Source organism: Hermetia illucens, chromosome 4, assembly GCF_905115235.1.
Source record: "Hermetia illucens chromosome 4, iHerIll2.2.curated.20191125, whole genome shotgun sequence".
NCBI classification, from domain to species: Eukaryota; Metazoa; Arthropoda; class Insecta; order Diptera; family Stratiomyidae; genus Hermetia; species Hermetia illucens.
In genome coordinates this window covers 13,628,094-13,655,287 of record NC_051852.1, presented here as the reverse complement: position 1 = coordinate 13,655,287, position 27,194 = coordinate 13,628,094, and the positions used below count along the sequence as shown (strand labels likewise).

The following is a 27,194-nucleotide window of genomic DNA, read 5'->3' as shown; positions in this document are numbered from 1 at the left end:
CCTCCCTCCTCATCCCTCCCGTTAGTGGACGTAACCTTGTCTGACCCACATCTTCCACCATGCCCACAGAAATAGCTATAAAGAACCCAAATGGTAAAGGAATTTTTTCAGAAGATAAAACAAATGGTACCTGCGCTATCTGAAGGAAGGCCTGAAACTAGATGAGGCTCTTAAGAAGTCTCAGGATAGACCTAAGCCATCTTTACCGGAGTCGAGAAAGCGGGGAGCAACAGAGATTAGATTCCATGAAGGGAATGCTTCCAAAAAATCTAAACCTGAACCCAAGGGGGAGAAAACCTGGGCAGGTCAGGGGTGAAGGCAGGACTCAGGAAACCCGCCATTTGCTATGCTTGTGCGGTCAAAGGCATTGGACTGGGCATACTGCCAAAAATGTTTCCCGAGGAAATACTCACTCGTGAGGGGCAGGAAACCATAGAAGACCTTGTCGTCATGTAGATGTGCAATGGATGGTCTTCGAAACTTGTGTTAACCGGGCTACGCTTTCGACCAAGTCTTATACTGGTGGACTGCGCGACGGAAGACACTGCAGAGTGGATTTGAACCATAGTTCTTAAATTGCCAGGCTGGGAAGGGGCAGAACTGTCAATATGTGCTGAGAATGATATACCAGGAGCACACATGGCGACAGTTTTTACCTCAAAAGCCGCGACAATAGACACGGAAGATCTTATGGGCCTTCTAATCGCTCAGAATGAGGATATCCATCAGCGATTATGGAGGGTCTTTAGAAGCGAGGTGGATGGAAAGGGTGAACTCCTCACGATCGGAGTAGATGACCGATCCCTGGAGGCAATCAAACTTCGGAGTTGTCATATCAACTATCGATTTGGCAACAGACGCGTGCATGTGCACAGGGAAAAGCCGAGGAAAAACACCTTGGAGGAGAAACTCTAGCCTGGAGACACCGGGTGAAAAGCATATCGAGGTCCCCGAAGAAGTCTCGAAAGCCATAGAGGCGGAAAGGACTGGATCAACCAGGAAAGTAGACCTGCTGCCCAGTGAAGAGCAGAAGCTGGACAGCCTAGACCTCGGACTCCTAGGGCTCAGGAAGGACAGCGACGCGCAGGAAAGCGCCATGTTGGAGGAGGAGAGTAATACTCCGACAGTGGAGAAGAGCTCCAAACAATAACGGAGCTAATGGCCAGCACTAAGATAGCCCAGATAAACCTCCAACATGCGAGAGCTTCATCTGCCGCAATTGCAAGGGAAAGTTCCAAGGAGAACATTGGAATAGTGCCGGATTAGAAACCCTTGGTGTACGGGGGTAGATTCGCGGTCTGTAAGGAGAAAGCATGCAGGTAATTTTGGACTCCTCTTGTGAAAAACCAAGAGCTTGCATAATTCTTAAACCTAATTTAAAGTACATCTGTCTTTCAGAGTTCCTGACCGTGGACCTTGTGGCTATCCAAATTTCATTGGAAGCCGGGAGGAGCACTCGAGAGGCAGCTGTGGCATTGGGATACTTCCCAGGAGACGAAAGCCCGCCTCCCTCGGAACAAGTCGCAAAACTGGTGAAATATTATGAGAATTGGGCGTTACCACTTCTCCTCAGCTGCGTTGCCAACGCCCACCACGAAGTCTGGGGAAGCAGCAACACCAATTCAGAGGTGAGTACCTTCTCGAATTTATTCTTAGCAATAAGTTAGAAATATATAACTTAGGGAACACTCCAACATTTGTGACCAGCATTAGACAGGAGGTACTAGACATAACTCTAGGAAATACTCTAATGAACGGGATGGTCAGGAATTGGAGGGTGTCAGATGAACCCTTTATGTCTGCTCATAGGATAATCAGATTCGACATTGAGGGCAACTCCGAAATAAAGAGAATAATAAGGAATCCCAGGAGAACGGATTGGGAAACCTATGCAACGCAACATTGAACATTGCCTACCTTCAAGAGGACGGTGACATCAGGACCGAACTGGAACTAGAAACAGTGGTGGAAAACCTCAACACAGTCGTCATTGACGCTTATGAGCCCAGCTGTCCGGCTAAGACAGTGAAGTTATTAAGGGATAGACCATGGTGGGACAGGAACCACGAAAACTCATCAACCGGGCAAAACAAACCGGAGGCTGGCAGAGGTACAAAAATGCACTGACGGCGTATAGCGACGCGATCAGGTAAGCAAAACGGAACAGCTTCAGGGAATTCTGTGAAGGGATCGAACAGATCACAGAAGCAACCAGGCTTTACATGGCTGTAGCCAAAGACGGGGCAATATCCTCTGTCTGTTTGAAGAAGGAAGATGGGACATTTACTGAGAATGAGGAGGACAGGGTACCCCTGCTTCTCAGAACTTATTTTCCGGGGTTCTACCCTACGGTGGCATGTGACAACATTCTGCCGGTGGAGAAGGTCATAGACAACTATATTAGAACTAACGCTCTAAAGCGTAATCCCCCAACACGCTTACTGGGCAAGACGGTCAACTGAAACTGCTCTGTATCATCTGACAGATGTATTACAGGATGCCATAGAGACAAAAGAAATAGTAGTGTGTGCATTTTTGGATATCGAAGCAACATTCGACAACATATCACACACGGAGATACAAGATACCCTGAGCCGCAAGGGAGTGGGCATTCTGGATGGGCAAAATGCTAGAAAGCAGGCAAATAGAAGTACCGACAGGTACAGATTCTATTGTCATCAATACTACTGAAGGTTGTCCACAGGGTGGGGTACTACCGCCGCTTATGTGGAGTATGGTAGTGGACGAATTCCTGGACGTGCTAACAAATACTGGAATACAAGTCCAGAGTGACGCGGACGATATTATTTTAATCTGTAGGGGCAAATATGAAGATACCCTATGTGATAGAATCCAAACTGGACTAAGGGTTACTAGGGCCTGGTGCAGGAAGGTGGGACTGCGGATCAATCCAGCCAAAACCACCATAGTACCATTCACTAGGAGACGTAAGCTTGATCACCTGAGAGCCATAAGGTTACATGACATGGAGGTGAAACGAGAAACAGAGGTCAAATAGACCAAAAATTACTCGCGAAGACACATGTCGGAAAGCCACGAGGACTCTGATGACTTGTAGGTCCATAGTAGGAAAAAAATGGAGTTGCAGCCCGAAGATACTACTTTGGATATATACTGCAATAGTAAGGCCAATGATTACCTATGGAGCAGTAATCTGGGCAGAAAGAACTCAGCACATAAGCCAGTGAATTACAAAAGCTCAAAAGAGTGGCTTGCGTATGTATCAGTGGGGCAATGAGGACAAGCCCAAGGGGATCCCCGGAGGTCCTTCTGGGATTAACCCCCTTCCATTTGCACATACAGATGCAGCAAGGGGGTAATATTCAGGATGGCCGGGAGTATCAGTGCAGCTACCTAAACCGAAGGAAGATTGATATTCTTTCTAGGCGATATCCCGAATTACTGATACCAAGGGATAACATGACAACGAGGTTTCACTTCGATAAGAAGTTTGAAACACGTTGGAGTAACAAGACAAACTGGGAGAGCGTAGCTACGACATACGGCTTAAACCAGCAACTGATTACTTGGTACACTGACGGATCCCTCACAGTAGGGGTCGATGGTCCAAGGAAAATGCACTTCGAGCCAATGGGTGGGTACACTAGCATATACCAGGCGGAAATATACGCCATAGACAGATGTGCCTCCTTTAATCTCCAAAGGAACTACAGGGGGCAGGACATTGCCACTCTCGTTGATAGCTAAGCAGCGATCAAGGCACTTAGGTCCAACCAGGTGAACTCTAAACTGGTATAGGAATGGCTCGAGAGACTGAATACACTTGGCTCGTCCAAAAAGTCTGGATACTCTGGGTTCCAGGCCATGTTGGGTTTGGTGGCAACGAGGCAGCGGACGAACGGGGTAATGCCCTCTTTAGGGAAAAGATCGCTTGGCTTTCCCCATGTTTGATCACGGCGGTATTCCCTTAGTTCCTAAGCCAATAAGTCGATCAACATACCCGGGGCGGAAATTTTAAACAACTCCACTCCGTTTCGAAGTGATTTCTCTCCCTGACATAGATTTTCGGAAAACAAATTGATAAACTCCAATTTGTGTGAATGTATCACTTTTATTCAACATTTTTTGCTCCGTCTATTTGTTTACAGCAAACACGATCCCACTTTTTCAGTTGGCTGATTCGTTCTGGGATTTTATATTTAATTTGATAAATACATAGCTCTCGAGTTGACTCGATGATAAGACTCGTATGAAATATTAGTGCGGGTCAACCTTATCAATAAACTGTCCGTCATCTTATCAGCTCTGGAAAGCTCTTATCGGGTTGGCCATTGAATTTTGCTCTTAATTTTTTCTTCGTATTGTTGTTGATCGTAGATTTCTTGGGGTTTCTTTGAGTGCTGTCGAGAACCGATAAGACTTCTGAGGGGTTGATAAAAAAAATATACAGACGAGTAAATGTTTCATCTTTAAAAAAACTTCACAATTTTTTTTATGATGAAATGTTTGTTGGTTTGGACTGTTCTAGACATTTTATGCAAATATGGAAGGGTACAGGAATAGCAGAAAGATTTAGAAAAAATATTTGTCTTGAATTCAATATGAATTCTTCCACGTGTCATGCGCATAATACGACGGGTCGGTTTAAGTCTGCGAGATAAGCGAGAAAAGGAACAGTTTCAGCATTCAGCTCGCGAAGTGTTTCCCAATATCAGTCACCAGCTCTTGATTCCTCCACATGAGTCGGACCGAAAGTACCTCTTCCTCAAAACCTAAATTACTCAGTCCTCAACTCGGGGTTGTAGGAAAAAAACGCCCCCCGTGAGAAAAGTACGTGGGCTTTACTAAAATTCATGGTTGACCTAATTGTATTAAAACTTCTCTATTCCTACCCCTGAGAGGGCAACAGTTCCAGGGGGACCACCCCTCCCTTCTCCCTACCCCCTCCTGCCCGACTAGTCGTTGGGACTCTGTCTATCGTTTCCAATTTTGATATTAATTGATTGTATTATAAATCTGGGCCTTTTCACTTTTTTCTTTAATTTGAGCTCCATGTCTTTGCGAATATGGAGAACTGAAAAGTTATCATCATTTTCAAAAATGCAAAAACCGGTACCCGGTATAGGCCTGCTTAAGTAAGGAATTCCACACAGATCAACCTTACGTCAATGTCCTTTAATTTGATATCCCTGGCGTCTGGCGTCCTAGCCTATGTCATCTCTCCATCTGAGGCAGGGTCTGTCACGTCTTTTTTTAGACTTTCCGACATAGATATTATCGCTTATGATTTTCGACCCTAGATAGGAGATATTATCAACAATTTCAAGTTGCGTTCTTTATTGTTCTCCGTTGATCAGCGCTATTTTCTAGACCGACTTCAAATCGATTTTGGAGGCCTCACCGGGTTCATGTTCCTTCACGAGGAAATCCACTCGCAATCTCTACTTCGTGGTCGGCCAAAAAAGAGGGTACAGTAACTCCCTTACTGAGAGGAACTGAAAACCAGACCGCACCTGCCGGTGACACTATTGCTTAATTCTTCCTGAAATCGGGAGAGAAAGCTCGGCAGAAGGAAACTTCAGCTGCAAAAGAGAAGGAACTACTGACTAAATCTTGGCTGCCAGAACCTTCCCTTCCAACTCTACCAGGAAAAGCGGAAGAAAGGGAAACTGGTGATGCGGACGCAACTGGTCTAATCCCATTATATGGAAACGGATCCATCCAGCCTGAACAGCGTCAACCTTGGAGGGCTCCCAGCCGATGACAATGGAAGGCATTGCAAAAGAGGACGAAATTTCTTGGAAATGACACGTGCGCTACAACGCCACCAAGTGTGAGGATATCCACAGAAATCGGACTCAAAAAAGTGAAACTTTTGGAAGAAGGTGAGGAAAAGTTGATAATCTCATCAGGCGCTGCCTCACCTCTGCCCTGGACGAAACCGTTGCCTCAAACGAGGGATCCGTGGACCAAAAAAGTATGAGAGTAAGTTGCTCTCCATTTGGTCCGGTCCAACATCAAGTGGATGTGGACTTAGGATCCCTCACTATCCTAAACAATAACATTATAGTTGCCTCCGCTTATCTACTCTTTTGAAATAAACAATTCCGTCAAAGTTTGCGAATTTCGAACGTTGGTAAGCATATTTAAAATTGGCTCTTCAGATTCGCCTTTTCCGTTACTGAGCCTTTTTTGCTTTTGGATAATGTTCTGATTACACCCAGTAAGAATGGAGGACAATTATTTTTAGGACTCTGCATAACTACGATCAGTATATATTGAAGCTGTATATGTATAGTACGACCTTCCGGCCTGGCGAAAGGAAGCAGGATGGAAAAAGAAGAGACGGCCCGGAGTTTCCTCGAGATCCGGACTAGAAACGATTATAAAGGGGCTGCTCATTTTTCAATACTGGTCCAGTTTTTTCTCTCTCTATGGTTCTGATGACCTTGCCAATATATGAACTACTTAAGCCTTGGAGAACCTTAATCTTGCACGACTGAATAGATTCCCTGATGCAGGCTGCTGCGGAATATAGCTGGGCTAACTCTCTTTTAAGGTGATGGGTTTCCAGGGGCCAAGTCTGTCGTTAACGAGTGGTGATAGTCAGAGCCTCTACGAGATGACCCTACTATTAACAAAACGCTACGGATCTAGACTGAGGAGTCAAAAAACACCTCCCCTGATCTGAGAGTCAAGTGATTATACCCAAACAGGTAGAAGTTGGGACGCCAAACGGTGGATCCAAGGTAAACGTTGGCATACTACGAGGAAAACAACTACCAATGACCACTGCTCAAAAAGCAGGAATAAGCAAAAGCAAGTATGAGATCGATGTATCAGATGTCAGGAAAGAGACAGGCCTCAGTGGCGTAAGTGCTAAATGGTACCTGCGTTATCGGAAGGAAGGCCTTAAATCAGAAGAGGCCCTTAAAGACGCTCAGGACAGATCCAAGCCACCTTTATCGGAACCAAGAAAACGGGAGCAGCGGAAATTAGCTCGCATGAGGAGAATGTTCACAGAAAACCCGAACCCAGGGGTGGAGGTAAGAATCATTAGCTTTGCCAGCGCGGTTAAAGGCAGTCGACTGGCCATACTGACAAAAACGTTTTCCGAGCAAATACTCACTCGTGAGGAGCAGGAAACTATCGAAGACCTTGACGTCAAGCAGATGTGCAAGGGACGGACTGCGAAATTTGTGGTCACCAAGATACGCTTCCAACCAAGTCAAATTCTGGTGGACTGCACGGCGGAGGACGCTGCAGAGTGGCTTAGGACTATAGTTCCTGGGGATGATATACCAGGAGCAAACATAGTGACAGTGTTTCCCATGGCCTCCTAATGGCTCGGAGTGAGGATCTCCATACGTGATTATGGAGAGTCTTCAGAAACAAGGTGGAGGGCAATAGTAGACTCCTCACAATAGGGATAGATGACCAATCCCAAGTGGCAATTAAACGAAGGAATTGCCATACCAACTATAGATTTGGCAACATATTTGTGCACGTCCACAAGGAAAAGCCGAGGAAGGATACTTCGAAGGAGACATCGGGTGCAAAACTTACCGAGGGCCCCTAAGAAAAATTTAAGACCATTATCAGGTTCACACCTGAATTTACGATAGTGTCAACTGCAGCGGCACCACTCCCAGGAGTATCCTCCAACGCGGTCGCACCTATTCTAAGAGTTTCGACAAGCTTCCCGGTGTTTACCTTCGTGACTTTCCATGTACAGAAAAACCGCCGGGGTGGCGTATACCGAGAGTTTGTGTCAACCACTTCGAAAGCAACATATGGATGGTCGCTTGCCGAGAAGTCTTCCAGAACCCGCCACCGGTCCATAAGCGACACCAGTGACTCCGGCGCGAAGATTACGTTTGGAATGCTTCCTTCCAAGACTGAGCGCCGGAATGTTGGGGTGGATCCTGTGTTTAAAACTACAAGTCCTGTCCTCGTCGCCACTTCGAGAATTCATGTCCCTCTGGTTTCTGGGTGAGGCATGCCCCATTTAAGTGTCTCACATCGAACTTTTAGATGTGAATGCCTGGTCGGCTTATTTAGACCACCTTTCTAGATAAAACTGAACTTTATTGAGAATATATATATGTATACAAATGGTGAAAATGAGACTCAGCAAATGTTACGTGCAACTTTAGAAGCCTTGTCCATTCGCCCGACAGTTCGAATCGGAACTATGGAAGTTCTCGTACCAGTATTGTGCGAGGCCGCCGGCCGTGTCGGCGGTAGTACAGTGCGTCGGCGGAGGCGAATTCACCACCGGTAATGTCGTCATGGTTCATACCTGCGATGTGCGCCACAAAGTCACCGACCAGGATCCGCCCCCTGTGCCTAAGGTAAAAACATTACCTCTAGACACCGAATCCACACAAAGCCGTCCCCTCGGCCTTAGACAAAAACGGTAAGGTGGGTTCCGTCCCAAACCCAGATTGCAGCGGGACTTGATATGTTAGGGTGCCATGAAGCTGGGTCCTTACTTCAATACTGGTCACTGATGAGCACTAAATCAGCTTTGGTCTCCACAGCGAACTACATTACCGGTTGCATTCCGGTGCATATAGATTTGCCTGTGGCGCATTATGTTGTTGAAAACTGGACACCGCCTCAAGCCCGCTTTATGGCTTGCCTGACCGGATTTACGGCCTACCTGACCGCATTTACGGCATATTGCCCTTCTGTCCGGTCCCCAACATGTTGCAGACGTGTCTTCATAATCCAAATATCAGTAACCTTCGGTCGGTGCAGCCCGGATTCGTATCCTACACACTACGCAACCAATCCTGATTTTCACGCTGTTTAGAAGCTTTCTCGCGAATTGCTCCGCAACTTCCACCACAGCGAGTTTTTAGCATTGGGAATTCGCAAAATTAATACCAATCCGGACATTGGTTACCTCCGGATATTCAATGGAACCCAGAGCTCAGCCTTGACTGTTCGCAGAACGTACCTATATTTGTTGTCCTTGGGCCTAATTCGACTAGGACTCCACCACCCTTCGTTTTTCGAATGGATGACACTTCTGGTTCGCTATCTTCCGGCATGATCTTTCAACGAATTTCATTGAAGACTTCCGCGAAGGTCTTGCCTTCCGCCGGCTTAATAATCAGAGTTGGCGGTCTAATCCTCCTTCATCTCCCAACCTTTTCTTTTAGTGGTCCATTCTTCATGCCCACCTTAACTTTAAGCAGGGGTTTTTCTGATGGGAGGGTGAGTTGTTGCCTCTTGTCCCCCTTCGCTTTCTTCTTTTGAACGCTGGAGACTACCTGAGTGAAGTTTCTTTTAGATGCCCCTTCCTCCTGCCGTTTTTTCCACAATCCGCTACTCAACGGGCTGGCTGCGATCCACTCAGCGCTAGCAGTGTTCTAAGCGTGAGGCGCGGCTGTTTCTGCTTTCCACGCATTTTCTGTTACTCTCCATGTCCACCTGTAGTACGAAATTCTGTCCAGCAGCTTCTCCGTCTCCATCAACCCGTTTTTCACCCCTTTGCTGACGTTTTTCTGAAAGAACGTCGCAAATCACATGCACTTCACAGCCGCCGTGCATTTCTTAATAAGCCTCTTCAGCTTTCAACAGAGTAGTCGATAGCGTCGGGTATTTCAGCCCTTGTTGCGTCCTTCGCTGGGCGCTGAGCCGAGCGATGTATTTTCGTCCTGCGTATAAACGCAGCCAACTCATTCTCCATTCGCACCACCTTCTCGTTCGTATTGTGTGTATTCGTCATTTAAGTTTTTACCATTGCATCGTGTACAAGGGAGCGCATACCCTCGGAGACAAAGCCCCACTTCTCTGAGGCCTGATTCCGGAACTCGCGGAAAGATCCACGTTCGCAGTGTGGTCTACTAATACCGGTTCAATGCAAATTACCCGACCAAGGACCTCAAAGGAGCTGGCTCCTGGTGTACGCCATAACTACCAACTTGGTAGGGCTAGGCTCCCTTCTAAGTTGACAAGGAGTTGTCAACGGCTTCGAAGATTCGCAGTGTGCTCTGGAGTATATCGGTCAATAGCAGTTCGCTCTTCACTGAGAAACTTTCTCGGGGCTACTACCTAGGATGCAGGTATTACCCCAGCTAGAGGGTCCGAACTAGTTGCTCGAGCACTTCGGGGACGCCACTCGCCATATCGTAAGCGTTCTTTAAGGACTCAATGCGATTTCCCCTTAACCTCCCTTACTTCAACCATTAGTGAGTTTCATATCTATGGGAAATTTTCCATATCGACCTATTTTTTATGAATGGAAGATTTACGAATGGCTTCCCCCCACCGCCGCCGAAAGCTGTCCAAACCAATTGCCCAAAATTGATAAGCGCAGTGTAAAGTTTAAGAAATAATCAAGCGAAATGTAGTAATAAGAGTCTGAAATTATGAAAATATTGAATGGCCCGTTTTTGTCAGCCTGTGACGTCAATTAGACGCGATTAAGCGAAACGTGCTGGTCCAATGTAGACGTGATTATAGTCAGTAAATTGATTAGAACTTATTCCGATTGTTTTCATCTCGGAAACTATGTAAATGTGTTTTCCGAAAGATTTACGTTTCACGTAGAACGCTTACATGGCGGAAGCAAAACACGTTAGTAACTATAAACGTGACTGAGGCCCTCATTGTTAATTCTAAGTCATAAAGCTACGACATGTGCTTTGCTAATTTGTTTATATTATAGTTTTCAACTGGGCTGTGCCTCTGCCTAGTCTCTGATACTACAACATCGAGACTATGACTCTGTTTGAGGAAAATTCTCATTTTTCAGATACGGAATTCCCAGGCCTGTAAGTTCCGTGAGATGTTTTGAAAAAGATGAAAACTTACTGCCCGCGATTATTCAAATTGTTGGACTTTCTAAGCGAAATGTTTATACGTCCGGCACTTTGCGGAACAAAGATCGCTCGTGGGGATGTATTTCCACATAGGACGTTACGCCATGTTTACGGATGAATGAAACTTTTGCAAGGTTTCAAGTTCGCATAAACAAAATGATAACCGTTTTCAAACATCAATGTTTCCACATGAAAATAGTCGTTAAAAGCAGTAATAACACAACCCACGAGAATGTTTTTATGTTCCCAACCACGGTAGGCTTTTCCTACCCAAATAGGCGTACGCACCCCTATTCATGGTGCGACGCTATGACCTCTCTAGTCGCTCCCAAATAGTCAAAAGCGAATGCCATCACCTTTTCAATGTGTAAAATCCTCCAAATCGCCTCAAAGTGCCACTCATGGTGGTACTTGAGTGGCATCTTGCCACTGTTGCTGAACAGGGTGAGGGTCGGATCATTGTAATCCATTTGAGTGGTTACGCACTTATCAAGTATCTCCTCTTCCAATTAATATCGGAAATTACACTCTTAAATAATTCATACGAATTTTCCCGTGGATTGTTTTCGAATGCCCGCATCTGAAAGAATGCTCGGCGAATGCATCATTGCACTTCACTCGTGCCTCACACGGGACACGACCTCAGCATTCGACAATTTAGGGTGGAAGATGATTAGCGAAGGCAAGGACAATCATAGGGGTTGGGAAATTTTGATACCAGTTGAAACGTTTATCCTGTTCTCATATAATACAGTTGAGGAGTACGGAAGTTTTGGTAATGAGAGTAAAGAAGGACGATTTGAACGAGTTTCATGAATTTGAAATTCGTTCGTTATTTCGGGTAATTCTGGAGATTGAAAATCATTGAAATGAAATCATAAATGGCAACTCGAATCGAAATTATGAATAGTCGTACACTGGAAATGATGGTGTACGAGGTTAGACAATTAAGTTATGAGACTGATTCCATAAAAATCGTATATTTAAAAATTATTCTACAACTCTGCCATCCCCTTCAAAGTAGGCCCCTTTGGCATCTATGTAGCGATTCCAGCGCGTTTTCCACTCTTCGCAACATTTCTGGAACGCTTCGACTGAGATGTCCGCGAGTACCCTCGTCACGGCCGCTTGGATGTCCGTAATTGACTCAAAATGGGTTCCTTTGACCACCGATTTCGTTCTACGGAACAAAAAAGTCACAGAGTGACATATCGGGCGAATAAGGCGGCTGTTGCTGGCTGCTGGCGTATATTATTGTAGTTACGGATCGGAAGGAGGATGCACCATAGCAACAATCCAGATTCACGCTTATTTTGGCAGGTTTGCTCCCAAGGGTTTCGTTGAACATTCCAGACTCTAGCCATTGACAGAACAAAAGGTCGTATCCGAAAGAAATCACGCTGCTTCCAATGTCCTGCCCAAGGGATGAACCCTATTGCCAACACACCTGACACCAGGCCGCTTCCAGAGTGCAGCCCAACGGACAAACCATGTTGCTAGTACAACTGACACCAGGCCGTAGTCAGCGAAATTGACTTTGGAAAGAATCATATTTGGCAAAGGAATCAGGTCAAACCGATTCTCGACTAATGTTAAATCTGATGGAAAAGAAGCCTCTGTAACATCTACCGCCAGGGGTAAACTGAAGTAGCATCGCAAAAGTCAAAAGTCTTTCCTTGCCGTTCCTTGGTTACCAATGAGCAGTTTGGTTCTTCCCTATCTGACAATTTTTCCCAGGTCCCCGCGATTGGCCAACAGACCCGCAGAAAGTTTGCAAAATGTGCATAAATTCAGATAGGTTCTACGCTACGAATTAAGGAGGATTAGATGGAGTCAAAATCAGAGGAGGAGCAAATTTTGCAGCTTGATTGGTGACTTTGAGGAAACGGGTATCGAAGTGGAATTCCTTGTGGAGTGAGTGAAAGTGAGCGAGTAGCACATAGTGACACTTTCTGACGCGCTAGACCATTAGCAGAGCACCACCGAACCGGGCTGTCTAAGGTTGGTTGGAGAAAGACACAACCCATAGGCAACGATATAGCGGAAAACAGCTTAAGGTCATCGGTATAGAGCAAAGGGCGTTGATGAAGAACAAAAATAATAAAGGGTCCATAACAGAATCCTGCGGGGTGCCAGAAAATGGGGAGAATAAACGGGATGTGCAGCCATCAAAAGAGACGCGGCAGGTTCGGTTGGAAATGTAAAGGGGCAAGCCATGAAATAAGTGATATGGGAACGTTGAGAGAGGAGAGATTTACAGTGTCGAAGGCAGTGTAGATAGTATGCATTTCCTGTCGTGAATTTAGACATGTGGCCACAAAGTTGGTGAAATCGAGCACTTTGGAGGTAGTGGGCCTATTCTTAACAAAGTTTTTCACTATGAGGTGGTCAAAGTGGACGGACAACTTCTTCTTTTTCTTCTGCCTTTGTTCCGTTCACAAGCGGGGTCGGTTCGTCGTGATCGGTTTGGCCATTTGGCTCTATCAATTTCCTGATCTGGGTGCAATCTCGAGGCTTACAAATCTCCATCCAGCGTATCAAGCCACCGTTGTTTCGGCCTGCCTATTGGTCGTTTACCATCGACTTCGATGTTCAGACCAATCTTGGTAAGTGAATTCTGGAAGGGGGGCGGCGGACAACTAGTCGCTGGCATACCTTTCCAACATTTTGGAACAGGAGGAGAGGGGCGAAATGGGACAGTAACTCCCAACAAGAGTGTAATCGCCACTTTTGTGAATGGGGCTGAAGAAAGCTTTTTTCCACAGGCCTGGAAAATAGTTCATTTCGAGGCTCTTGTTGGTGTAATGGAAAAGGAAAGGAAGATGGACTGGCCAATTTTATACAAAAAGAAGTCTGGTAGATCGTGGTGTCCTAAGGCGACATTGGCCTCAAGCTTGCCAATGAGGTACTCAACAAGGATACGGGTAAAAAGAGGAATGATGGGGCCAGGTTGCATCCACTAGCGCGAGAAAAGAGGTGAGAGGAGAGGGAACATAAACTCAGAAAAAATAGCGGCAGAATAAAGCAGAAGATAGTTGGGGGAGTTAGTAGAGGAATCAGAGAGTTTAATAGAAGGAAGAGATAGTTGGCTTTCGTGTTCCAGTCTGGAGTGAGAGCGCATGGGTTCTAGAATAGAGCAATTTCCTCTTAGCAGTAAGTTTTTGTAGCCGTAAGTGGTGAATAGGACAGGGTAAGAGCGCAGTAACTTGGGAGAGGAGGGGACGTAAAACGAAAGAAAATTTGATAAAATGGTATAGAAGGTACTTAGTGCTTGGTCGCACGTTACTCGAGGGAGAGGGAAGCTCAGTTGATTGATGCCAGGGCTAATTTCGGACCTTCGAACTTTGCCTTACGAAAGTTAAACTTGGCAGACTATGGGCGAGGTAAAGACGACGCATAGGAAGATTAGAGAGGACAAGGCCAAAATTGTTAGGATTTCTGATAACCTGCCAAAGAAATCGTACAGAGGAGGCGGCTGAGGCAGGGAAAATATACCCAGGATTTGATAAAGGGGGCATAGATTATGGCATAGCATTGTCGCTTATGACCATATTTTCGAAACTTGGTGTGGTATCAAGGTCTTATTATTTTTATTGAGATTGGTTTCTATCTTATAAGACCTCTTCATATTGTTCGTGCGGTTGTAATCCTTACGTAACCTGCACGGCGGGGGGGGGGGGCGTGCGGAGACAACCATTGTGAGCTTTGGCGTTTGGTTTCCGGGTCGTATTGGCAAAACCAGCTCTCATCGCCTGTAATAACTTGATCAAGCAGCGTGGAAGCGTTTTCCACTTGTTCCAAACAGTCTTCTGCGACGGTCATTCGATGCTGCTTTTGCAACTCAGAAAGGTTCTTTGGAACCATCTTGGTGCACAACTTTTTCATCTCGAAATCGCCTGTTTAAATTTGTCTGAATATTTCACGGTTCATACCCAGTTCCGAGGCCAAGATTCGAACTGCTAAACGCCGATCTTTACGGATTAGGATGCGCACACGCTGCGCATTCGCATCAGTCCGCACCTCTACTGGTTTCCCACTCCTTGCCTCATCTCCCACGCCTTCACGCCCCTCCTTAAACTATTTATGCCATTGAAACACTATCGACACGACTAAGAGCACTCTCACTCTTACAATTTTAGCGTAGGTTTCCGAAGCTGTTTCGTCCAATTTGGCGCAAAATTCTATCGCGACGCGTTGCTCTAAATTTCGTTTCTCCATTTTCGTGACGAGCACCACCAACACGCGTCTACTGAACACGGCACAGCACCAATGGAGAGGGGAAGGATGTTTGGGAAGGGGAACGGAATTTGAAGGTTGCAGGTTTACCACAAGTGCGGCAATAAAATCAGTCTCATTACTTAATTGTCTAACCTCGTATAGTCCAAATAGATAAAATCAGACAATTTAGGGAAGAGAAAGAACTATTTGACACATCTTCCGGCTAGCCCTCGCACGCCCCCCCTTCAATCCGTCCACCAACTGTACGGGAGATGGCGAAAGGGATGGTTAGTTCAAAAAACCCATTACCATCTGAAGCCTTCACCTGTCAAGCCAAATCTTCTTCCCAACAAGAAAAGCCCGAACGTCATGTCCAACACGACTCCACTTGTCAGCGCTCCTAAGGATCTCTCTGATGACGTAGTCTGGAGAAAACCCCCCGTGCCTGCATAAAGTTGCTGATGGAACCCCTCCCACTTTTTATGAGAAAAAAAGTGCGATCGGTGCCGGCCGCCGCTTTGTTGGAGAGCACATAATCAGGTGATGGTGCCTTCCCAATCTTGTACAGATATGACTAAGAACTTCCATGCCCCCTCAGATGTTGGATACGGAAATAGTGAATCTCACCATACTTTCGATTCAGCCACGGATCTAAATTGCCGATGGGCACGCACTCCATCTAAGTCATTTTTCCAAAGAGTTGCTACTGGTTTTGTGGGCGTTGCCGTTCTTCATGAGCAATCACCTCTATTTAGTTTTCGCCCTTGCGACTGTAGATTGCTTTATGTTGCTTAGCAAGGAGCGCAATAGAAATCACCACTAAAGCCGGTTCTAAAGCAGTGCGATAGGCTAACGCCACTCGCAAGGCGTTTTCGATACACTTATCCCATAGCCCATACTTCTGAGCCGTAGAACAGAACAGGATGCGTTGCTCCCATTAGAAGACGTCTTCTGCTAGATATAGGGTCTCCAACATTCACCATTAAACATCTTCGGGTCAAGCATTAAACCAAGGTCCCAAGGTTTTGCTTTATAATTAACTCGCCGATCAGTATGTTCAACATAATCTGCATAGCCGACCAGGCGCGATTCTTCTGGCATTTCGTTGGGAGCGTTCCAGAGATGCGGCTCTAGGATGGATCCCTATGTTACTCACAACGTGATCAATGCTCTTGAGTTTTTCTATCCCTTTCCAAATCGTGTCAAGTATAAACAGCGGTCGATATGCACACAAGCTTCTCCTTTCCCTTTGCTTATCAGTGCAAGCCTTGCCACCTTCCAACAATAAGGAATAATGCCCCGAGAAGCAAGTCTGACCATTTTTTTTGAAAAACCAGTGTATAAACTTCCGTCGGGATACCATCAGGACCTGGCACCGTTTTATTTTTCACAGTGAGATCTGCCTCTTGGAGCTCTTTCGTGTTCAAAGAGCGCAGTCCTCGACGTCTGCAGCGCCGTCGTCATCAACCCGTACGGGATGTCTAGGGAATACCGTCCGTACTATGCGGTTTATCTGTCCAGCATGCAGAGTTTCCGCAGAGTCCCGATTTTCCAGCTGACAAGTTTATAATCAAGTCCTAGACCGAATACCGGTTGTTGCGCCGTTGATGATGATGAATTTAACCATCCGCTCGATAGACGTTATCCTTCATTTGCCGGAATATCAATTGGGATCGTCCGTGCCCTTTTTCCACTTACTGACAAGAAATTCTAGACTAGCTCCCTTATTGGCGAAAAAATTGGTGAACAAACAAATCCTGTATTTCAGGAACCAACTGTCCCCTTCTTCGCTATTTTCTATTCTCTCGTTCTCTCTGGAGTGAAGACAATGACTCATTTAATATTGCAATTTATTTTCTTCTCTTCTTTTAAACTACATCATTTCAAAAGTAACACCTCCTCATTATTGATGCAGGACTTGAACGAAATTACCTAACGAATACACCCAACATTACCAATATGGTTAAGGCAATTTTTCCTGTCCCTCTGCAAGAAACTACTTCATATAGTCCTTTTCCTCAAGAGACGGCAATGAATGCCAGGACTGACTTATTTATTGTTGTTAAGAATAATTAATTTGGGCCGATCCCGGTTGTACTGCAATACCGGGCCAACCCGCGACGGAGGTGGAGCAAGCCCCTAGCACTCCATCAGCTTCCAAAAATCAGTTTAACATTTGTTGTCCCCCTATGGAGGATCTATCAGATGTTAAGCTGATAAGAACAGATACTACACTTTGATCTTAGCCATAAGGCCGAGAAGCGATACCCCTTCGTCCTTCCATGTCCCTTTTAAACTGTGCAGAACACGACATGACTGTGAATTATATTCGAGTGGAAAACAGGATGCACAGTTGTTGTTGCAGAGGCAATGCGCAGGTATATTGTGAAGGGGCATGCATTTGTAACCCTCACTGTATTCAAACAGGGACAAATATTGCAATTTACTTGAAATGTAATAATAATTTGGAGGCCAGAGTACAGTGGAAATATTTTATTTACCGGTTTGATTTGTTTTTATGGAAATAATATGAAATATATAATATAATTTAAATGAAATTAGGATACTATAATGTATAATTCTTTTGGGAAAAAATTTGTTTCCTTCATCAGTACTATGCGGCCGGAAAAGAGAAATATCAATCTATGGGCACCACAGTAGATACCCATTGATGAAAAGGAAATCGTCCCATTATTTATTTACGGGATGGTTAGAATATGGTCATCAATTGCAATATCTTTTCATCAACTTTAACCACCTGTAATAGTACAACAAGAGAAATAATGTAGACGGCCAAAAGTATTCGCCTTCCAGAAAGGAACAAAGAAATTAACTAAGCTGACGCTGATGAATCTGCGAAGCCAAATAAAAGCAGCACTTTTCCTCTCGAGACCTTTTGCTCTCAACAACGGTCTATGACAAGGGGATGCTGTACTATGTCCCTTTTAACCTAGCTGATACTGATGGGCTAAGCTGAGGATATCAACGTCACGGGAAGAGTAACCCGAGATGTACAATACAGATCGAGCAAGCGGCGCGAGATCGTGGTCTGTTCATTATTATAGGCAAGACGAAGTACAACGTCAGTACCAAAAATCCAAGAAACAAAAACATGAAATGGCAAATGGTCAAATGAGAACATTAAAGATAGGAGACTGCGAAAATCACACACGGTTGTTGGTAACCAACAGAGCGTATTTCAGCTTACAAAAACTGTTCCGCTCAAAACGTCTCACCATAGCGTCAAAGGTTCTTACTACACAAGACAATGACAGTCTGTACGTATTCCTCAGAGACCTGGGTTCTTAGCCAAAAAAGTTGCGAACTCTTCGGGGCGTTCAGGTAAACAATCCCCCGAAGAACTTGAGGACCTGACGCTACATGAGGATGGACAATTCCAAAGCCTATATAACGACGGAACGTATGAGCGTTACCACAGCTGTCTGATCGTAGATAAAATCCAGTTCAATAGGTTGCGGTCGGCAGCTTACTTAATCCATATAGATGAGAATGAAACAGCCCGGAAAGAATGCAAGGACAATATCTACGGTAGAAAAAGAAGACGAGGCAGACCTTGTCTAAGATGGAGCGATGGAGTTGTCCAGGATGTCAAGCATTTTTTAGGGATATTTATGGAGCGTGGCGCAAAACCGGGATGTCTGGAGTTCCTTACTAAGGCAAGCCTAGACCGAATACCGGTTGTTGTGTCGTTGATGGTGACGATAATTCTACCGTCAACTCATTTATTGTCACGCACCACATTAGCCAATGACATACAAATTTCTAAAGAAAGCACCACAGCTCCAATTTGGAAAAAGAAAGGTAGCCCAGCAGAATCTTTAAATTACCGTCCGATCCGGTTGCTATCCCATACCATGAAGATTTTTGAACGCATTCTTGACAACCGTATTCGCGAACTCGTTCAAATAATCGTGAATCAAGCCATGTTTTGTCAAGAACTGTGAAACTACTGAGACAATACACGATGTGCGGTTACTCATGGAGAAATACCGTGAGAAGCACTGCCCTCTTTACATTGCATCTCTGGATCAGGAGAAAGCGTTTGACTGTGACCACCTCTCTTAGAGTCTCCTCTAGGTTCTTTCTATCCTCCACAAACCTTGAACAGTAGAAGAATAAATGCTCTGGGTCCTCTGGGACTCCATAGCAGTTTGGACAATCGGGTGAGGTATCTGGTTTAAACCTGAAGAGGTACTGGCGATATCCTCCATGCTGCATCATCTGAGATAGTTCTGAATGCCGAGCACATCCTTAGGGCTGTTCTTCTTTAGACTGAACTCAGCTTGTTAGCGAAATGTAACCTGCAATGCCTTTCCCCAAACTGGGGCTGCATAGAGCAGGATCGAACTCACTACCCTACCTGTAGGCAACCTGGAAGCATGCCGTGGCCCTCCCACATTCGACATCATCCTTGCCAGGGCAATCTATTACGTACTACGGCAACATCTAATACCAGAAGAACTCGTGCGCTGGCTTAAATTGCTCTACCACAACCCTAAAAGTAAAGCTCGAAGTGTGGAGGGTATATCAAAGCCGCTTCATGTCTCTGTCGGTGTTCATCAAGGAAGTTCGATCTCACCCCTCATCTTTGTTCTTGTTATGGACGCTGTCACACGGGACAATACACTGCTTTATGCAGATGATGTTTTGCTAGCGTTTAATAGCAAAAATTATCTCGAGCACCTTGTCCAAAAATGGAATGATCGCCTTATGAAACACGGTCTCAAATTGAATCTGAATAAAACTGAACCATTATCACTGTCAATGGCAGTGATCTGCCCTAGGCCCGAGCGATTTAAGGGGTTATAAGGTACTAAGGTACTAAGGTACTAATTGTGATCTTTCATTTGATATCCAAAGTGACTCTATTCGTTTCCATACATACATAAATTTATGCCATTATATGTGTTCATAGTTTCCATGTATCCACCAAATTTTGTTCCGATCGGTGTAGCCTTTTATTTTACACCAAACCTTAAAAGGCAGTCTATGTCCTCCACCAAAGTTCGGGAATATGGAACAGTTAGAAGAAATAATATCGGTGACATGATGCATCCTTTGGGAACTCCGCTTTCTGAATCAAAATCCTCCGAGATTTTACCTCGGTGCAGCACATGACATTTTTCACTATCATACTAAATTTCGCTTTGATAATAGCTATTAGTTCCTCCGGAATGCCTTTCCTACGTAGAGCACAATAGGTGCTCACGCTATCAAAAGCTTTCTCCAGATTGATGAAGAACAGGTGAAGCGAAAATCTAAACTCCATGCACTGCTCCAAGATGGTCCGTAAAGTATTAATGTGGTCAATACCGAAGGATCTGGAGCGAAAACCAGCATACTCCCTGTCGATCAAGCTTTCGAAATATTCTGCCATACGTTCCAAGATTATTTTAGATACTATCTTTGCGACGATTGGTAGTATCTGTCCAGCGATTGGCACACTTATAACGAGTGTACTCCTTTGGAATTTCAACCATCATACCCCCTTTTTTACTTCCTGGGAATGGTCTCGGGTTCCCAAGATTTCCGTACGAGTGGAAGCAGCAGATCTACAGTAATTGCAAGTGCAACGATGAATAACTCTGCAGGGATTGACGGTCTCCTTGCATTAGCTTTACTCCGTTTGAATGCATTGATGACCAAAATAATTTCTCTTCCGCATGCAGAAAGCTGAATGAAAGGTTTACTTATTATACTTGAACAATTTTAATGAGTTATTCTACAATTCCAAAGCTTTGCCTAAGTTGAGACGCAGCTTGTCGAAGTAACATGACGTGACTCACCGTGACTTTTTGTGAAACAAGAATATGAACGCAACAACGAATATTTGCACGCAGAGTGACGTGCCGCAGCTTAAGATCATCCGTGAGCTGCGAGGGTTGGTGTTCATACCGCAGTTTTCACAAATGGCTGCAGCCTGCGTTGATTAAGATCTAGTAAATATTAATTACTTGATGAATCTATGTAATTCAAAAAAGTGTTCATGGATTGCTTAATGATAGTTCTTAGATTTTTCATTATAAAATTCGTCCTTAACGAAAAATTTATCGTCATTCGTCATAAAAAAATGTATTAATAACCATCCGTACAAGAGGAGACACAAGCGTCCATCACGACATGGAATCGAACCGCAGACAGTAAGATTAAGAAGCCAACTCTCAACTAACTCAACCATCACATCATAAGGAGTAATGTAATCTAGGGAACAATGAATGGAATGGAAGATTATTATGTTCTTCATGAAATTTAGATCATCATCTTGTTTCAATTATATTATATATTTCATATCATTTCCATAAAAACAAATCAAAACGGTAAATATAATATTTCCGCCGTAATCTGGCCTCTAAATACGATATTCCAAGTAAATTCCAATATTGCTCCTGTTTGAATGCAATGAGGGTTACCAATGCATGCCCCTTCACAATATACCTGCGCATTGCCTGTGCAACGAAAACTGTGCATCCTGTTTTCAACTCGAATATACTTCACAGTCATGTCGTGTTTTCCGCAGTTTAAAAGGGACTTGGAAGGACGAAAGGGTATCGCTTCTCGGCCTTATGGCTAAGATCAAAGTGTAGTATCTGTTCTTATCAGCTTAACATCTGATAGATCCTCCATAGGGGGACAACAAATGTTAAACTGATTTTTGGAAGCTGATGGAGTGCTAGGGGCTTGCTCCACCTCCGTCGCGGGTTGGCCCGGTATTGCAGTACAACCGGGATCGGCCCAAATTAATTATCCTTAAAAATAATAACTAGATTAGTCCCGGTATTCACTACCATCTCTTGAGGGGAAGGACTACATGACGTAGTTTCTTGCAGAGAGGAGCCATGGATTTCGTCCCCGAGGTCACAACGGGGCGGAGTCCTGGGTGTATAGTGACGATAGATTATGATACTTTTGAATTGAAAAACTTTAAAAGAAGAGTCGCTATTGGGGTGACAATTAGGTGCACTTCTCTCCAAAACGGCTGCACTGATTGAAACAGAATTTGGGTGAACGTGCGGGAGCTATGAGATCCCACGCAACCACTGAATGATATAATTTGCGTGAAGTTTATAGTGTCCGGATGGCTCAAGTGGTTAGAGCGCTGGGCTATCGTAGCGGAAGGTCGCGGTTCAAATCTCGCTGGGGGCAGAGGAATTTGTTATCGTGATTGGATGTCGGACACCAGTCGACTCAGCTGTGAATGAGTACCTGAGTCAAATCAGGGTAATAATCTCGGGCGAGCGCAATGCTGACCACATTGCCTCCCACAGTGTACTGTGGTGTACCGTTACGGTCTTGAATGAAGTGCTCTAACACACTTCAAGGCCTAGATCCAATATGGATTGTTGCGCCAACGATTATTATTATTATAGGGGCCTCCCATACATGCAATGAGGGGAGGTAAAAATTTAGTAATATAGTCGTGGGGGTGAATATCAAATGAGTTCTCAATTAATACTTTCATAAGCAGATTTTGGTTTTTGCTCCACTTTCGAACTTTCATGGTCGTATATACTATTTGTAGTTGCAGCCACAAGAGTAGCTAGAATGGCTTGAAGGCAGCATCAAATCGATCTTTTTGAGTCTGTCGAAGAAATACTGTACGGTCATGGAATAGGTGACTCGATGTAAATAAATAACTTTTTAAAATGAAAAACGCCATTATTTTCGCGTTTAAAGTTTCAAGTTTAAATGGTGTTTTTGTAAAAACACCACCCATAAAGAGTGAACACGATTACTAAAAAACTACTCATCCAATCAGCGACAAATTTTACCACTTATTTATTATGATAATAACTAGTCGTTGAACGAAGAGTTTTCAATTCTTTTAAAAAAATTGTTTTTCAAAGAAAGAAATCAGGATATTAACACCTCGGAAAACTAAATATTCTATTAAAACCGCCAAATCCGTTGGTCAGCAACTAGATTTTTACATTTTACATTTATTTAAATTTTGAATTCAGCAAACCCCTCCCAAAAAAACAATCCCGGTAAGCAGCTGTAGATCCGCCATTTGTAAAATTATTTTCTTGAAAAAAAGATTTCGTATAGGTGCACCGTTGTGAATTTTTTTCAGATTTGTTGGTTGGATAGGTTCCGAGAACGAGACCTGCTTCACTTTTTAGTGCACACATTTCGAGCCCTCACTCCCGTATTCTTCAAGCAATATAAAAGTACTGATCGTGCTCTTTCGTTTGATATCCCGCACGCCCATATTTGATGAAAAAAAATGTACACCCCTCTTTTGCATATACGAGGAGCCCCCCCTAATTCCAACGCAAAATAATGCCACTCGCTGCATGTAAACGGACATATACTCGTAGACCACATATTCTTACCGAATTTCGGGACAATGCGATTAGCTGCTCCCGAGTAAATCGGGTGTGATAGACAGACAGACCGACGGACAAACTGACAGACATTGAATCGATTTTAATAAGGTTTTGTTTCACACAAACGGGACACATATTCAATCTAGTCTTGATGAAAGGGACAGATAGGATCGCCCCCGGGCTCGGACTTCTATCGAGGGTCCTGTACTATTTTCAGTGTTTCCGCACAATTCTTTCACTAGGGCACTGTTTCAGTCGGTTATCACCTTTGTTTTTTGGCTCAACTAAATTTGGGAGCCACCGTCTAGATCGTGTGTGGAGCCGTAAAACCCTTAACGGTCCTACGTAAGCCGCCGGACTACCAACTAGACACCTTCTCGAGAACTAACTGTTTGACATATTACTTAGGACTAGCTTTCCCATTCTCCCGCCTTAGGGAGCCTTCAAGTCAGGCAATTCTTTTCGCAAAAAGGGGGAAAAGGAATTGTTAGTTCATTGAAGTCCTTGCCGTCTGGTCCCTGTGAAGGTTGAGGCTAATCTTCTTTGTGATAATAATATCCTGCAGAACTGTAGAGAGAAAATCCGGGCCTCGAGTTGAAAAGTGTGAGAAAAACGGGACCCGAGATGAAAAAAGAGGAAAAATTTTTCGGGTCTGGTGAGAAACTTATGCAGGCCCACCTATTATCCCTTTTTTATAAAAATTTCTTCTTCGGGCTTTCGACAAAACTCCGGACCCGGAGAAAATTCCCCCCTTTCCACCCTTACAGACACTGATGAATTCCACCCCAAAAAAAATGTGCAGTTAACACTGAAAACCTCCATGCCCACCATGGAGGGACCATTCCCGCGGTCACCAGCCAGTTCAAAAACAGCACAGCAGGCAGACGGCAAAATCAAAGCTCTCCGTCAATCCAAGGTACCTAATCGTTGGTTTTTACCCCAGAATCAACTCGCCGATCGAAAAGGGACGCACGGTCGGGATTCCCTTTTTAGTCAAGGTGACTATGACTAAGTTGAGGCCAGTCAATACAACGGATCGTTGTAACGACGTAATCTACATCTTCCTTTAACCCTTCAGCGTATCAGAGAGAAGAAACCGCTCTCAAATAATCTTTCAATATCCGCAACCTTACTGAATCGAAGTGAATTTCTGAAATGAAGCATTACGAGGAGCGTTACTCGTCGAAGTCAATCCTGAGTACCACAGCTTGATGAACAGGATACACAAACTTTTTAGATTACAGCCTCAAATTTGACAAAAAGGGAAGAGCCTACAGCTCGTAAACCCGAACAATGGATAAAGGTAGGCGGCAAAAAGCCCCTGATAGAGAAAAAGAAAATTCGTCCGAAAATAATCATTATTTCCAAGAAAGGATATATGTCCTACGCCGATATCCTACAGAAAGTCAAAGCCGATCTCGAATTGACAGACCTGAGCAGCAGTGCAAATCATATCAGGGAGATCCGATGCTTGAGCTAAATAAATCCAGCGAGAAAACAGCGGATAGTTTTCGCGGCCAGATGGAAAAGATGCTAGGTGTGCAAGCAGAGGTGAAAGCTAGAAAGCAACAGATAGTAATCGAGTGCAAAGGCCTAGACGAGGTCACATCACGAGAGGATACCTGTACTGCGCTAATGGAACAATTCAACCTTAGCCGAAGAGAAAAAAGCGCAATAAAAAGGATAAAGAAGACATATGGAGGTAAACAGACCGCTGTTATTATCTTGCCGGTTGATGCAAGGATTAAACTGATTACCACGGGGAAGGTAAGAATAGGTTGGCTCGTGTGCCGACTTAGGAAGCAAGTATATATCAAGAGACGCTTCAGATGCCTCGATTTCGGTCATTTTGCAGCAGCATGTACTAGTGATGCGCGGTAGGTCGAGAAGGTGCAGGAAGTGTGAGGAAAAGGGCCACTTTATTAAAGACTGCACTAGAGATCCACGATGCATGTTGTGCAAAATGAAAAAGGGAGTAGGCGATCGGCACGTTGCAGGTGGTAACAGGTGCAGGAGCATAATGAGGTTGATCCAAAACAACCTCAGCCATTGTGGGCCAGCTTAAGACTCGCTCTCGCAAACGATTCGGGAGACGAATGTGGGTGTGGAAGTAATCTGAACCTTACCGAAATTTCGTTAGTGCTACGTGGGTGAAGGACTCATTTAGACGACAAGTTAGCATATCGGCAAGGATTAAGGCAAGGGGATGCTACACCATACATCCCCTTTTAACCTAGTCCCAGAAAAAGTGAGCAACGGCGTAGGTCAGCACACCAGACAGCTTTTAAGGATATCGAATTGATTGACCTCAATGCAAAACCGGGATGTCTGTTCCAAACCAAGAGTGAATAGTATGTTCTATGTGCTTTGCGAAGAGGTCTACCTTTTCTGTGCAGATCCACCCTTGGTCTTTTCAGTCTTCTCGCAGTTTTCTTCAAAGAGTAATCTGTAAAATTTGCTATATATTATATATACTGAATGATTCGTTCTTTCATTTTTTCCTTTGACAGAATTTACGTGGTATATGTTTGTCTGCAATTAATTCATTGACTCCGGTACAAAAAGTTCGCAAGGAGTGGTAATTGTTTGAAGTTGAATAAAAGGTTAACTTTTTCCACTCGAATAATTTTAGTGAGTTATTGTTCAACTCTAAAACTTTTATTGCTCAGCTGCTGATACTTAGGATAACAGAACTCTGAAATAGTACTAAGCCTGCCGCAGTGAAACAAGCACAAAAAGAAACAAAAACGTCTATGATGACCAAGATTCGAACCCGGGGCAGCAAGATCAAAAAGCTACCGCTCAACTAACTCAACCATCACGCCATAGAGAATAATCAAGGAAATAATCAATGCAATCTTGAACTTCTTTTATGTCCTCTACAAAATTTAGATAATGATTTCGTTTACATTATATATTTCATATTATTTCCATAAAAACAAATCAAGCCGGTAAATATAATATTTCCACCATAATCTGGCCTCTAAATACGATATTCCAAGTAAATTCCAATGTTTGTCCCTGTTTGAATGCAATGAGGGTTACAAATGCATGCCCCTTCGTAATATACGAACGAGTGTACCTGCGCATTACCGCTACAACAAAAACTGTGCATCCTGTTTTCCACTCGAATATAATTCACAGCCATGTCGTGTTTTCCGCAACTTAAAAGGGACATGGAAGGACGAAAGGGTATCGCTTCTCGGCCTTATGGCTAAGATCAAAGTGTAGTATCTGTTCTTATCAGCTTAACATCTGATAGATCCCCCATAGGGGGACAACAAATGTTAAACTGATTTTTGGAAACTGATGGAGTGCTAGGAGCTTGCTCCACCTCCGTCGCGGGTTGGCCCGGTATTGCAGTACAGCCGGGATCGGCCCAAATTAATTATCCTTAGAAATAATAACTAGATTAGTCCCGGTATTCACTACCATCTCTTGAGGGGAAGGACTACATGAAGTAGTTTCTTGCGGAGAGGAGCCATGGAGTTCGTCCCCGAGGTCACAACGGGGCGGAGTTCTGGGTGTATAGTGACGATAGATTATGATACTTTTGAATTGAAAAACTTTAAAAGAAGAGTCGCTATTGGGGTGACAACTAGGTGCATTTCTCTCCAAAACGGCTGCACTGATTGAAACGAAATTTGGGTGAACGTACGGGAGCTATGAGATCCCACGCATCCACTGAATGATATAATTTGCGTGGAGTTTATACGGACCTCCCATACATGCAATGAGGGGAGGTAAAAATTTAGTAATATGGTCGTAGGGGTAAATATCAAATGACAGTTCTCAATTAGTCTGTCGAAGA

At 44.3% G+C, this 27,194-nt stretch overlaps 3 non-coding genes across 3 annotated transcripts; 2 read left to right on the top strand and 1 right to left on the bottom strand.

The window, feature by feature from the left end:
* Positions 1-17,107: 17,107 nt before the first annotated feature.
* Positions 17,108-17,301, bottom strand: LOC119656331. The gene has a single exon (XR_005250034.1). It is a non-coding gene; the product is annotated as a U2 spliceosomal RNA (small nuclear RNA).
* A 4,302-nt stretch (positions 17,302-21,603) lies between these two features.
* On the top strand, positions 21,604-21,797 carry LOC119656330. Its single transcript, XR_005250033.1, has one exon. It is a non-coding gene; the product is annotated as a U2 spliceosomal RNA (small nuclear RNA).
* Positions 21,798-26,577: 4,780 nt separating this feature from the next.
* LOC119656352 lies at positions 26,578-26,771 on the top strand. Its single transcript, XR_005250054.1, has one exon. It is a non-coding gene; the product is annotated as a U2 spliceosomal RNA (small nuclear RNA).
* Positions 26,772-27,194: the final 423 nt, after the last annotated feature.